The sequence below is a fragment of the Myotis davidii genome, unplaced genomic scaffold (assembly GCF_000327345.1).
Source record: "Myotis davidii unplaced genomic scaffold, ASM32734v1 scaffold201, whole genome shotgun sequence".
Classification (NCBI taxonomy): domain Eukaryota; kingdom Metazoa; phylum Chordata; class Mammalia; order Chiroptera; family Vespertilionidae; genus Myotis; species Myotis davidii.
Genome location: NW_006297819.1, coordinates 362,987 through 378,307, shown reverse-complemented (window position 1 = coordinate 378,307; position 15,321 = coordinate 362,987). Strand labels below are relative to the sequence as shown.

Sequence of the window (15,321 nt, the reverse complement as noted above, 5' to 3'; positions counted from 1 at the left end):
ATTCCAACTCTGCTGATAACTAGCCACTAGGTTTTGGCCACAGAACTTAACACTGCAGGACATCAGTTTCTCCATCTGTAAAATGGGCACAATAATACTTAACCTTTTAAAATTATTCTATAGTTTGGAGATAATGTAAATAAGTCATGTGGCACAATAATACACTCAGTGGTAGCTACCATTATTATTATTGTAAATACCTCTCACTAATTCATAAAAGACACTTTTAAATGCAATATATACATGAATTTTTCATCTTTCCCAGTCCTGGGATTTTCATTCATATTCACTTAAAATTTCTCAAGCTTCCAAATCCATAAAAAAGATTATAAAGCAAACTTTTAAGTAGTTATGATTGTGCGTGTAAAGCATTTGTACAACAACATGTTCTCTGTACCATATGTTATGCTGTGTTGGAATGGAGACAGCTAAAGGACATTTATCGCAGAGTCTTTATGCCTTCTTTTGGTATTCATTGCTTGTGAAAGAATAATAATGGTCATCAGGACTACTGCATACATATTCCGCATAAAAGAAAAATCCAATTGATGTTTCAGAGCTCCTGGTTTTAGAATCTCTTTCTGCTTCAGCTGATATATAGTGTAAATCTAAAACTTATTTAAAAACCTGTCTGGGTAAGACAGCTTTTAATTAATCTTCTCTTGGTTTTTATACTATATGGTACCTGGAAGATGCAAGATCAATCACTGCCGTATTGTAATGTCGAGTTGTGAGACAGAAAGATAAATGAGCTATCAAGCTTAGCATTTTGATAGCTAAGTTAATTTAACTAGCTCCAGAACACACTCTAGATTGGTAGATAAAGTTGTGAGCTGGGGCACTGAATGTTATAACCGCAAATGTGGAATGTTATTAAGAAAACGGGAATGTGCTAGTTCCTATCTGTCCTTTATGGAAATTAAACCCAGGATTAGAGAGGTGTAACTGGGTGATGAGGTCATATTGCTAGTTCTGTCAATCCAATTAAGACAGCTTTATTAATTCAGACTTTTAATTGAGCACTGGGACAAGGTCTGAGCTGCCTTGCAGTTTCCCTCTGCAGTACGCATGAAGAAAAGCCTGGCCAAGCAAATTAAACACAATTTATGCCTAAGGACAGACCTTGAGTAGAGTTTGTTTCCTTATGGGACCTACAAGGGTTTTGTAGCCATAAATTGTATTTCAAATTGTGTTTTCTCAATTATAGGAATTTTGAACTGATTCTTGTCCCTGGGGGTAGGACACCCCATCCCTGGGATATCCATTTACACAATGATGTTTCAATCAGCAAAAGGAATAAAAATAAAACTTCTAGCCTGGCTCCTCACAATTACCAGTCTAAATAGTAATAAAACTTCAGACAAAAGAAAAATGCTGCAGAAGTCATTGGAGAAGTATTTGGATATGCTAATCACAGCTATTAAGAAATACCAACTTTGGAATGTCACATCAATTCAAATAAGCAACAGTAAATGGAGCAGTTTTGAAAAGGTCTCCCCCTCAGAAGATAATGGTATCAATTTGCTATAAGGTAGAAGAAATCTTTACCCAGCTCCTATCCTTACCCATCCCCAATCTAAGCTATACTAGACCACTTCCAATTTCTTTTCATTCATTTGTTCACTCACTCTTGAACAAACATGTATTAAACACCTATGACATATAGGCCAGCTCCTATGCTATATTGGTTATTAACAAGTCACAATTCCTGTCACCAAGAAGTCCCAGAGAAATGTATAGTTCATTAAAAATGGTGGGGGTGATGCTTAATTTTATGTGTGAGCTTGACTGGGCTATGGGAATTTGATTAGATATTCTGGACATGTCTGTGAGGGTGTTTCTGGGTGAGACTAACATTTGGATAGGTAGGCTGAGTAGAGCAGATTGTCCTCCCCAATGAGGGTGGGCCCCCTCTGTATGCCAGGGGAACACCTGTCTTCTGCCTTCATACTCAAGATTAGGACTGGGAATGTATGCCATTGGCTCTCCTAGCTTATCAGCTACAGATATTAGGACTTCTCAGCCTCCATAATTACATGAGCCAAATACTTTTAATGAATTAATGAATGAATATAATAAATGCATTATACATACACTGAGTGGCCAGATTATTATGACCGGCCAGGTTATTATGACCACCCCATCAGTATTTCATTGGGCCATCTTTTCCCTTCAATACTGCAGCGATTCTTCTTGGCATTGACTCCAGGAGATGTTGAAAGGTGATGCGAGGAGTCTGACACCATGCCTGATGAATAGCACTGACCAGCTCTGTGAGATTTGATGGTTGTGGAACCAGCTGTGCTTCCCTATTTATAATAGTCTGGCCCTCTAGCAACTTCAGTGGGAAATTATAGCTAATTTGCCTACAAATGTCAGGTGGTCATAATAATCTGGCCACTCAGTGTAATATGTAATAATAAATGTATATTATATATAAGGAATGTATATGTTCTGTATAAATTATATATGTAAATTAGTTATGATTCTCTGGAGAACTGTAGGAATTCAGAACCAGCCTCCCCAAAATGTGCCACATTGGCATGTGAGTTATTTTGAACTGAAGACCCTGCAGGATCACAAGACACTTCAACCTCTCTTTAATTTAAATTAGGGACCTTGCCCATAATAAGAGTTATCAACAGAAATAACAACTTATGACCTATCTATGGAGCAGGGAAAACTTCTAATTAATGAACACCTGCTTTTCTTATCATCCTGCAATGACCCTTTGAATTCCCAAAGGCATCTTACCCAATCCTTAGCTTGGAATGCCACATATACCTAATTTTAACTTTCTGCCGATGAATCTCTCATGTACTGGTATGTAGGGATCCTGTGCATACATATAAAATTAAATTTGGTTATTTTCTCTTGTTCATTTGTCTCTTGTAGATTTTTAATTATTATTTAGATCAGCCGAAAGGACCTGAGGATAGAGGGAAGTTTCATCCTCCTCACAGAACCCAAACTAACAGTATGACACGTGAAAACTGGAACAATGGTGCCCATTAGGTATACAGTTACAACCACAGAACATCTGTAATTCGCATAACATTTCCTTGTTCATCCACGGACATCGACCCTGGCTGTCAGAAATCAATAAATTCAAAGACTCATCCACTTCTGATATTCTACCCTAACAACGTCTGTCCCCCAACCCATAAGCAATAAAAAAATATTACTCACCTTATGTGCTGCCATCTCAAAGCTGCCTATGTAGTGTTCTTTATTGCAATTAATCAATAAATTTCATTTTGCTTATATCATAATAGGTGTCTCTCTTTAAAGAGAAGACTCCTTTATATGTTTCAGGGTGGAAATAATTATTTTCACAAATGTATGACTGTTTAGAGCTCTAAGTCAGCTTAGAAGCAGTCTAGTCCAACTCTCAAAATTTACTATCCTGTATAAAGAAGGTAGAAGGATTCTCCTTGAGTCAACCGAAGATTTTCTTTGAGTCAACCAGCCAGTTAGTGACTTAATCAGATGAGAACCCAAATCTTGAGATTCCAACAAAAACAGGCTCCCTTCCACCCTGACTATTGTTGTGGTTTAGTTGGATAGAGTGTCATCCTATACACTGAAAAGTTGTGTGTTCAATTCCTGTCAGGGCTCATACCTAGGTAGTAGGTTCACCCTGGTTGGGTGTTGTAGGGGAGGCAATGGCTTGATATTTCTCTCTCACATCGATGTTTCTCTCTCTCTCTCGCTCTCTCTCTCGCTCTCTCTCTCTCTCATTGGTGAATATGTCCTTGGGTAAGGAAAAAAACAAACAACCAGGCTCCTGTCCTGGCTGGTCTGACTCAGTGTTTAGAGCATCAGCCCAAGGACCAAAGGGTCTCCATAGGCTGAACTCCTGGTCAAGGGCATGTTCCTCCTTCCTCAGTTGCAGGTTCCCCGGCCCGGAGTGGGGAAGAGCACATGTGGGAGGCAACCAATTGAATTCTCTCAATCAAGTCAATGTTTCTCTTTCCCCCACCCCTTTCATTCTCTCTAGAAATCAATGCAAAAATACCCTTGGGTGAGGATTTAAAAAATATAATAATATAATAAAACAGGCTCCCTTGTTTTCATACCAAGTTCTTAGACAAAAAAAACATGTTTTAAATAAATCCCTGACTCATTAAACAAATCTTTTTTATTTCACTTTTACAAATAAAATGTTATTCTTTTTAAAAGTCCCACCAGCTAGAGTTAACTAATTCAAATAACACACATACACACAAACACACAAACACACACACACACACTCTATTTTAGCAGGGGGCAGAGGGAGAACACCCCTGCTTTTGACATATACCTGTATGGTGTGTGTGTGTGTGCGTGCCAACATGATTATAAACTTACATAAAGAATTCCATAAGTATCCATATTCATATAAAGTGTTCAGTTTTATTTTTACTTCTATTCAACTAGAGGGCAGATGCATGAAAATCATGCATGGATAGGGTCCCTAGGCCTGGCCAGCAATCAGGGCCAATCTGTGGGACCACTGGCAGAGTGATCAGGGGGCCCCCGCTGACACTCACCTTGGCCGGCCAGGCGCTGCCTGCTAGCTGGCCCCACCCCTCACTGTCACCGCAGGTTGCCTCCCTCTGTGGGGTGACCAGCGGGGTGATCACTCCCCTCTCCTCCCCCTCCCGTTCCCGCACCTGCCTTGGCTGGCCTGGGGCCTGTGGGCTGGGGGCAGCTTCTTCATTGAGCTTCTGCCCCCTGGTGGTCAGTGTGTATCATAGCGACTGGTCATTCCACCAGTAGTTGGGCTATTTGGTCAATTTGTATATTAAGCTTTTATTATATAGAATTAGAACCAGGAGTTGAATAAAAGTTTCAACTCCTAGTTCTAAAATATAAAGCCTAAAGAGCCTAAAGCGTGGTCATCTCACTGGGAAGTAGAAAAGGATGATGGTTAAGAACATGGGCTTCACCATTAGCTACAGCCAAGTTAAAACTATAGCTCTGCTACTTGGAAGAGACTTTTTAAAGCTCTCTTTATAATCATAACCTCTTATGGGTAGAAAGACAAAAAAATAAAAGCAGATGGCCTCTGCATTGGCAAAAATTTGTTAGGATCATCTGTCCAGGTTGAGGGTAGGGAGTGTGTGGGCAAATACTACTGGGAGTAAAATGATAGTGGCCATATTTAGAGCTAATATTTAGAGCTGACATATTTTAAATGAAGTCTGACTTAGTATACAATAAACAATTAATAAAAGGTAACTGTATTATTTAGCAAGAACTACCTAAAAGAATATTTTGATTCTTAAGGGCTACAAAACCCTTAGGAATCAAAATCCTGTCTCTAGAAAAAAGATAAAACAAACAATAATTGTTGCCCCCATACCTTCTACCACATCATGGAAAGAACTACTATTCCATCATGTAGCTGTTGCTTCCTTATAATATTCTTGCAAGAGATATACCAGTGGGGGCCTGGCCTGGTGTGATAGACAGGAGCTAGTGAGGTTGTGTATGGCCATGTAGCATGTTGACTACTACCACCTAGTCACAGACACAGGCTGCAAGGATGAAACTAACACATTTCCACAATTCAGAGAACTCCTGAGACCAAACAGTAAAGCTTTTGACTCTCTCAGAAAATGTAGAATCAGAATAGCCGAATCACAGTTCAAAAATAGCCATAAATAACATATCTGTCATAAACTACCTCTGCCCTCAAGAAAAAAATTCCCAGATGGGAAAAGTGTCCAGTCCTCAGAATAATGGAAGAGATCAATAGTTGGTACTGCATCCAAAATCATTCACTGTATCCAGAGAGGAGGCCTCTTTTCACTTTTCTTTCAGTGGTGGGGGGAACTAGCTGTAGAATTCACCTGGCATTAGCCATTTTCTAACTCTAGGACTTTGGGTATGTTATAGAACCTCTCTGGTTTCCTAATCCCTAAATTTAGGGAATAAAAATTGTTAGGTAATAAATAAAACGTGCTTAACATGGGATCCAGCACATAATAAGTGCTTAACACTCTATAGTCATTACTTATTTCATTCCCCAAAGACTTGATTTATGAAAGATATACCCACCTTGCAGATTATATAATACTAGAGGCCTGGTGCATTAAAATTCATGCACTGGAGGGGGCATCCCTCAGCCCGGCCTGCCCCCTCTCACAGACCAAGAGCCCTCAGGGGCGGTAGGAGACCCAGTGATCAGGGGAAGGCGATGCCCCATCACACCTCTGCTGCTGCCACTATCAGCAGCTCAAGCCTTGGCCGGCCCCAGTTACCTGAGTGTCGGGCTGGCCCTGGTTGGTTGGGCAGCCACCATCCGAGGCTTGCCTGTGCCTCAGGCCAGCCCTGGGTGGCTGGGGGGCTGAGGGGACTAGGTGCTGCCATCTTGTGACTGTGGGCACCACCATCTTTAAGGGTGTGGCAGTTAATTAGCATATTCCCTCCTTATTGGCTGTGGGTGCCACCATCTTTGCGACAGCATGAGGGTCAATTAGCATATTCCCTCTTTATTAGATAGGATTATTGTTAAGAATTATTTAAGCCAGGTACTATAATCAGAAATGTACATTTAATACAATGCATAAAAAAGATCAGATGGAATGAAGAAAGCAGTATTTTCCCTTCTTTTACCATGCTGTAGAGTACAAAGTGTTAAAAAAAATCCTTTGCAGTTTAATTATTTGTATGTAATTGGATATTGTTAATTTAATTACAAGTGACTCTTACTTATTCACTAAGGTAGTTTCTATCCTGCCTGACTTTATTAATGATTAATTAATTTCAACTACATTGGAGAAAAACAAAAGTTCACTTGATAAGTATGTCAAAATCATCCTAAGTTCCAACCTACCTTCTATACATTTGATTCTCCAAGACAGTGTTTCCTGCTCCATTAGACAGAGGGTAACAGGACACACCAAGAAGTACTGAGTCTTCAACCTCTGACATCCTATTCCCCACCCTCATACCTTGGCCCAGCCTTCAAAAAATCAATAAACTGGGTACAGTGACAGGTGTGTCACAAGATCCAATGGTGACCTTCATCTCTACTCCTTATCACCTTAATGATACTTGATACTTGTAGATGCTCCCAGTTCAAACTGGCCTGCTCACTCTTACTCACAAAAGAGATCTTCAGTATGGACATTTTACTCCCCATTTTATTCAGGGCCAAACCTCCCCACCGCTGAGGCCTGGATTCATCTGTTACTCTATGAAACTAGGATTCCCTCTGATCCCGATACCCCACAAGGAGAAAATGTGCAAAATCACTTTTCCCAGACTGTTGAGGAAAATGCCATGCAAATGCCTAATCTAAAGCACAATAAGCACCAAGCCACTTTAGAACGTTCACACTGTTGTAGAAAAAAGTCAGATTAGTTTGACAAGATGATTTCTTTTGAGTCATTTTGATTCTCCACCCTCACTCCTTTGTAATCCCCCTCAGACTGTAAAAACGAATCCTCCCATCAGTCTTGTATTCCTAGATATAAACATTATGTTGCCTGGTTTATGGCATCTGGTATCACAGGCCCTTCAGCAAGCCTCCCAGAGTTTTCAGAAGGTTTTGGTTTCAGTTAATTCCTTAAGCATCCCACAATTCAAGTCATTGTGTCTTGTAATTTATTTTATTAATCCTAAGTGTATCTTAAAAGAAAAAGATAGAAAGTAAGGAAAATAAATTAGCATTTTTGATTACAAAAGATACCTTCAAGGGCACTCTCATTTCTTGAAAGAGATCTTGCATGGCATCATAGTACTGGAGCAGGAAAAACGACAGGACGGCCCAGATTCCCTCAGAAATGGCTGGTGTCTCAGTGTCTCCTTTTAGGTGGGGCCGTGTTCAACCAGAGAGTGTAGGGGTCTGAGCCGGAGATACAGTCCAGATGTGAGAAATTGGTGTGGCCCTGAAGCAAGAGCTGGCAACCAACATGTGACAAGCCAAACCATAGCTGACTTCCAAACACCCCTCTCTAACCTCACGGCTCTCATTTTAGTCCTAATCACAATCACGCCTACCTGGACATTATAACAGAATCCCAACTAATCTCTCTGCTTCAACTCTCAGCTCCTACTGTAAACATTACCACCACACAAATCACACTGTGCTACTCCCCTGCTGAAAATCTTTTGAGGGTTTCCCATTACAACCAGGAAAAAACAAAAGTTCTTTTACATAGTATGTAAGGCTATGTATAAGCATCTGGCCTCTGCCTACTCCAACCTTCCCAGGTACCGTGAGTTCTGTTTTAATGTAACATATGCATTCCTGAAAGTGCTGTGCTCTGCAAAATCATGCAACAAAACCCACAGAGGAGCAATGCCCAAAACTTCATCAGTGGCACATTTTAAAAAGGTAGAAACTTAATAAAAATGGTAGCATAGTCTTACATTTATTTTACATTTTTAAAATGTATCTTTATTATTGAAAGTATTACAGATGTCCCCCTTTTCTTTTCCCCACTGACCCCTTCTAGCCCGCCCCTGACCCCTACCCCAGGCCTTCACCAACCTATTATCTGTATCCATGGGTTATGCATAATACATGTAAATTTACTGGTTAAACTCTCCCCACCTCCCGCCATCTCTCTGAGATTCCACAGTCTGTTCCACACTTCTATGTCTCTGCATCTATTTTGTTCATCAGTTTATTTTGTTCATTAGATTCCACATATGAGGGAGATCATGTTATACTTGTCTTTCTCTGCCTGGCTTATTTCACTTAGCATAATACTCTCCAAGTCCTTCCATGCTTTCCCAAAGAGTATGAGACCCTTCTTTTTTATGGCTGCATAATATTCCATGGTGTGAATCTACCACAGCTTTTTTATCCACTCATCTACTGATGGGCACTTGGGCTGTTTCCAGATCTTAGCTATTATAAATTGCACTGCTATGAACATAGGGGTGCATATATTCTTTCTGATTGGTGTTTTGGGTTTCTTAAGATATATATCCCTAGAAGTGGGATCACTGGGTCAAATGGCAGTTCCATTTTTAATTTTTTTAGGAAACTCCATACTGTTTTCCATAATGGCTGCACCAGTCTGCATTCCCACCAGCAGTGTTCTAGGGTTCCCTTTTCTTCACATCCTCGCCAGCACTTGTCATTTGTTGATTCTGACAAGTGTGAAGTGCTACCTTATTGTCATTTTAACTTGCATTTCTCTGATGATTAGTGACTTTGATTATTTTTTCATACTTTAAGTGGTTAATAAATGTATAGTACTACAATCAATATCTTGAATTTTGCTTGTGGAAGTGGATGCCAGAGAGTTTTAGCTTATGAATTATTGTCAAATGATGGGAGGAGGAATATCTAAAATCATTTGAGAAAGATTGTAATACCAGGGGGGATGGATGTGACTTTTATGCTCACAGTGAACTGAGGCAGCTGGTAGATGTCTGAGGTATATGCACGTGTACATTTAGTAATTTCCCACACCGCTTGGTTCAGCTGGGCATGGTTTCCTGCATTCACCTAGTGTTCCTCTCAGGCAAAATCACACATAAGCAATGCAAAATCCACGTTATGCTCAAATTGTTCCCATTCAATGTGTTGAAACAAATTTGCACTCTGAAAGCAAGCATTATAACAGGCCCACTAAACCTTCCGGGGCACACCATCCATGCTGTCCTGTGTTCAGCATCTCCATCAGGCTAAGTTTCTTCCCTTTGCACTCACAGCTCCCTCTGCTTAGACTGCTCTTCCCCACTTTTCTTCACAATTGGTTTCATTTCATCCTTCTGGCCTCAGTTTCAATGCCACCTCTTCAGAGAGCCCTAGCCTGAGATTATCCTCCCTAATGTAGACCTCCACTCTCATTATTCTCTTTCCCAGAATCCATTTTTTCCATTCCTTTAGAGCTTCTATAATGAGAGGAAAATAACTAATTTATTTGTCTTTGTTGTTATCTCTCTTCCACTAGAGAGTAGGCTCCATGAGGTCAGGGAGCCTTGCCTCTTGACACTTTTTAATGGCCTGGCCCTGGCAGGTACCGTGCTCAGTACAAGCACAAGGTGTAGGCACTTAGTATATATCACTTAAATGAATAAAAGGATGAATGAATAATTATAGCTATACAAATACCAAATATATCCAACAGGCTTTCACAGAATGGCCTTATTAACAATGCCTTTATGATACTTACTCTGTTAAACCCCTTACAATTTAGCTCTTACTCAGATTTAATGCTCTCATTAAAAAGAGCTTGAAGGGAACCAGTACAAAATTAAATATTTTAAAAAAAGAATGTGAAAGAGAATTCAAAAAAAAGATTATTGACTCACACAACACAAATATAACAACAGAAGAAAAAAATGAGACTGACAAAACCGAGGACTCACTCATGCTCCTTAAAAAACTGGACTCTAATCCCATGATGGTAACAGAAAAGTCTCATATTTGACAAGTGAGTAAACAGAGATTAAGGATTTGGTGAGGCCCTTATTACAACTCCATGTCTAGTTTTAACATCCATCTTTTAAGTGGAATCTGGAGAAACTGTGTAGGACCTACAAAGAATCACGTGAATAAGATTAAATAGTCACTATAAAGACAAGCTAAAAGCTACTTAGAACCTTCCGTTTACACCTTCTGCATCACAAAAAAAGAATTGCCACTAAAATGTCTGCATGTCTCTTAATACAATTTTTCCTTCTTCTATGGCAGTAGAACCCTTAAGTTCTAGCAGGGGCTCCATTCTTGATCCTCCCTTATAGCTGTGTGTGATGTGTGACCATGGGGCAAAATTCTGGCTAATGAGATGTAAAGAGCTATTTTCAGTTCATTGCATGGCAACTTTCATAAATCTTCCCTAAGATAAAGCACTGTCTTACCCATTTCCTTGTTTTCATTCATTCTTTCATCTTAGAATGTAGGTGTAACATCTTGAGCTCAAGTGGTCACAGGATGACCTTGAAGATATAGGTCATGGTCAAAGAAGCAAGACAGAAATAGCCTGGGTTTCTGTAGATTTAGTGGAACAGGACAACCATAGCACCATGAACTGTCTCACTGTAACACTTTAATATGACAGGGAAAATGTGTGTCTACTTTAAGTGAATTTTATTTTAGATTTTAATTTTAACTAGTAAGTCACAGAAGTAAATGTGCCCACATTTCATATTTACAGATCAGTTAAAGAAGACACTGTCCTAACCAGTTTGGCTCATTGGATAGAATGTTGGCCTGTGAACTGAAGGGTCCTGGGTTTGATTAAGGTCAAGGGCACATGCCCACATTTCGGGCTCAATCCCCAGTAGAGGGTGTGCAGGAGGCAGCCGATCAATGATTCTCTCTCATCATTGATGTTTATATCTCCCTCTCCCTTCCTCTCTGAAATTAATAAAAATATATTTAAAAAAGAAAAGAAAAGACTTACCCATTCTTAATGGGTGCCTTCAGTTTAAAAAGCCGGCTTCAGCCCTGAGTGGGTGCCTCAATTGGTTGGAGCATCACCCTGTACACAGATGGCGGGTTCAATTCCTGGTCAGGGCACATAGCCAGGTTATAGGCTTGATCCCCTGTTGGGATGCATATGAGAGACATTTCTCTCTCTCTCTCTCTCTCTCTCTCTCTCTCTCTCTCTCTCTCTCTTTTTTCCTCTCTCTCTAAACTCAATTTTAAAAAAAACACATATCCTCAGGTGAAGATTTTTTAAAAAGTCAGGCTACATGGGCATAGCCAGAGAATGAGAATGAGAAGTTGAATTGCATTGCCTAATCAAGTGCTAGGAATTTGGGGATTTACAAGGGAAATCCTGAGGGAAAATGGGGAGACATGAAGAGAGACAAGAGAAACTCCCATAATTGAAAGCAAGGGTCAATGGAAATTCTATGATAGTTACTCTAAAGTTGTCCTCCTCCACTATCAATAATTGCCCTCCACTTTCTCCAAACCTCCAGTAAAAGATGTCTGTGTCCATGGAGTTTGGAAACATGAAAAAAAGAGGGAGGGTGGAGCTGAGTAGGCAAGGGTAACAGCTTCAGGTGCTGAAAGCTAAGATTATTGCTGGTAAAAATTTCAAAGCATCTCTCAGAGTGGAACCACTTAGAACAGTGGTCTCGACCTTCCTAATGATGCAACCCTTTAATACAGTTCCTCATGTTGTGGTGACCCCCAATTTCATTGTTACAAATTGAACATAATTAAAGCATAGTGATTAATAACAAAAACAATATGTAATTATATATGTGTTTTCTGGTGGTCTTAGGTGACCCCTGCGAAAGGGTCGTTCGACCCCCAGGTTGAGAACCTCTGACTTAGAAGATAATAAATGTCTCTTACCTAAAACATAGACATTTCTGTTAAGGGCTTGATGGACATCTGCAAAGGATAGAGTTAGGGGCTCAATGTTATAGGAAAGAAGACATCAGACTCTGGAAGACTTGGAAACATCCAGGCTAAAGACCTTTGAGCTGCATAATATAAAAAAAATCCTCTTTCTGGTCTACATGGTGACTCTTATCTCTCCTTCAAAATTGTGCTTCAACCTCACCTTTATTCAGAGATTATTCCTAATCCTCTTGCATAGAATTAATAAGCCCCACTTCCACAGTCACAGTATCTGAGACAGTTCTCTACTGTTGCTCTTTTCCATGGTGAACTATTTCAGACCATGCTATCTCATATTTGTTTTATCTTTGGTGCTTAACACATAGTTAATACTCCCAAAAAAGCTTTAGAGAATTGAATTGACTCATGAGTTTTATAATAAAAACAACCTCATGGTAGAAACCTTAAAGGTATTCTTCATAAATCTTTATTTTGCAAGTAAAGAACCTAAGAACTGGTGAGATTAACTGAGTTTCCTAAAATCAACCAGCTAAGAACAGACAGAACACAGACTAGAACCCAGATCTTTAGATCCTAAATTACTCATGGTTGCCATGGCATTATGTTCACTGATATGAGGGCAAAACACCTCAGGAAAACCTGGAAAAATATGTAGATATTTTGAGCTCTCTCCCAAAATAAGTTTCTATTTTTCTGTATGTCAAATGAAGCTGCATCTATTTGCTTCAAATTTGGGGAAAGAAAAGCATGAAATTTGTGCTTCCTGTTTTCAAGATTCATTGTAAGTGTTGAATATAAATAATGAGGTAGATTTAGCAATGTACAAATAAAAGTATAGGTGCATCAGCCCACCTGGGGATCAAAAATTGCAGAGAAAAGTACATTTTTTTTCAAATTAAATATTGTTATATGATCCTGACTCAAAAAAGGGAAAGAATTTGAATTAAAAAAAGGCAATGCAGTATACATAATTGAATTATTTTATCCCCCGTGCATAGAAACACACTTGAGCTGTTTCCCCAGCTCTTCATATTCACCACATCTCATTTTATGTCCCTTATTTTTTTCTCCATTATTTTTCCTCCTTTCCTAAATCCACTCAATCATTTATTGGCTTGTTGGTGCTCCAACATGCTTCTTCTATGCTTTACTATCTCCCTCTTTTCAAAGATAAATGCCTCACCCCTGGGAAATAGATGCCTCTAATTAGTATTAAAAACCAAAGTTTATGCCTGCCTTTGATGTTTTCTAGAATGCATTTTGGTGAATAATAATATTCTCAAGTCAGCACCATTCAACACAATCAAAAGTCAGCTTAGTGAAGATATTCTCTCAGTTATTCATCATATCTTCATCCTAAGCATGCATGTTAAGTGAAATGAAAGAAGTGGATTCTGATATTAGAAAGTCTCTCTTTCACAAAACACACCTCTATGAGCTAATGTTTTGGAGAAATGGGGACCCCAATTTTTAAAATCTGAATAAAATTTCAAATATTGAAGAAAAATAAAAGTTGAGGATAGAGAAGAGTGGCATCAGCAAGGTGATGGAATAAGAGTTTTCTACCACCATCCCCTCACAGCCCATAGATCAACCACACTCAGACAAGAATACTTTTGTGGAAGCTCAAGAATATGGAGGTAATCAACACAGCTAGTTAAAGGATTGATTGAGGCTGGAAACATAGCAACCAGGGCTCAAAACTTAACAAAGGGCTACAAATCTTATTAAGTGCTTCACAGATTCCATCAAGAAACCCGCCCATGAGTTACCAGAGATGCCTCGCCTGTGTATCCTGCAAACTAGCCCCCAGGAACACCTAATGCTCAGTCCATCCCACTTACCACCCCACTCACCTATGGCTAGTTCTCCATGAGCAACCCTGTGGATTGCAAGTAAAAGAATTTGCCAACAGATCACAAGCACATGCAGAAACTAGCCCGGCTGTGGGATTGGGAGAAAGCATAAAAATTTGAGCAATTCAGGGCATTGCCCAGGAAAAATAAATGAGAGACTCTGAGCACCATACTGGCTCTGCAATATCAAGAGAATCATACAACCTTAAGAATCCCTCCACCAAGATGGAACAAGAAGTGTGGAATGGCTGCATCTATAAAAAAAAGTTTTGAGAAAGCCTCAGAATCCCTAGCGAGGATTATTGGTGAAGCTACTTCTGTCCAAAAGTCAGTCAGTAAAGACTGGAAGAGGTGACTGCTTCTTCAGATGCAAAGATAGCAATGCAAGATTTAAAGAAACATTTCAAAGCAAGGAAACATGGCAATACCAAAAGAACAAAATAAGTTTCCTGTAACCAACCCCAAAGAAATGGAGATAAATGAATTGTGTAACAAATAATTCAAAATAATTATTTTAAGGAAACTCAGAGAGCTACAAAAGAAAATAGACAACTCAATGACTTTAGGAAATCAATATATAACCAAAATGACAAATTTAACGAAGAGCTAAAAATCATTTTAAAATAAGCCAGAAATTCTGGAGCTGAATAATGCAATAAATGAAATAAAAATGCAGTAGAGCATCAATATCAAATTTGATCACAGAAGAAAGAATCTCTTCACTCCAAGACAAGTCATTTGAAATTATCCATGGGAGAAAATAAAAAAGAAAAAGTAAAGAAAGCCTATGGGATGTATAAGACATCATTAAATATCTACTATATGCATTATGCGAGTACCAGAGAAGAAAAGAGAGAGGGGAGCAGAAAACTTATTTAAAGTGAAAAATAGCTAAAAACTTCCCAAATCTAGGGAGAGATATAAATATCTAAGTACATAAAGCTAAAAAATATACAGATTCAACCCAAGTAAGACTTCACTGAGACGCATAATCCAATTGCCCTACATCAACGACAAAGAGAATACTCTGCAGGCAGCAAAAGAAAAGAGAAGCATAACATACAAGGGAATCTCCATAAAGCTTTAGGAAATTTCCTGGCAAAAACCTTGCAAGCCAAGAGAGAGTAGGATGTTATATTCAAAGTACTAAAAGAAAAATAACTGTCAACCAAGAATATTTTACCCCACAATGTT

At 39.2% G+C, this 15,321-nt stretch overlaps 1 long non-coding RNA gene across 1 annotated transcript; it reads right to left on the bottom strand.

Moving 5' to 3' along the window:
• Positions 1-2,297: 2,297 nt before the first annotated feature.
• Positions 2,298-12,127, bottom strand: LOC107184637. Its single transcript, XR_001515538.1, has 3 exons — positions 12,026-12,127; positions 8,438-8,443; positions 2,298-2,309 (listed from the first exon to the last, which is right to left on the bottom strand). It is a non-coding gene; the product is annotated as an uncharacterized LOC107184637 (long non-coding RNA).
• Positions 12,128-15,321: the final 3,194 nt, after the last annotated feature.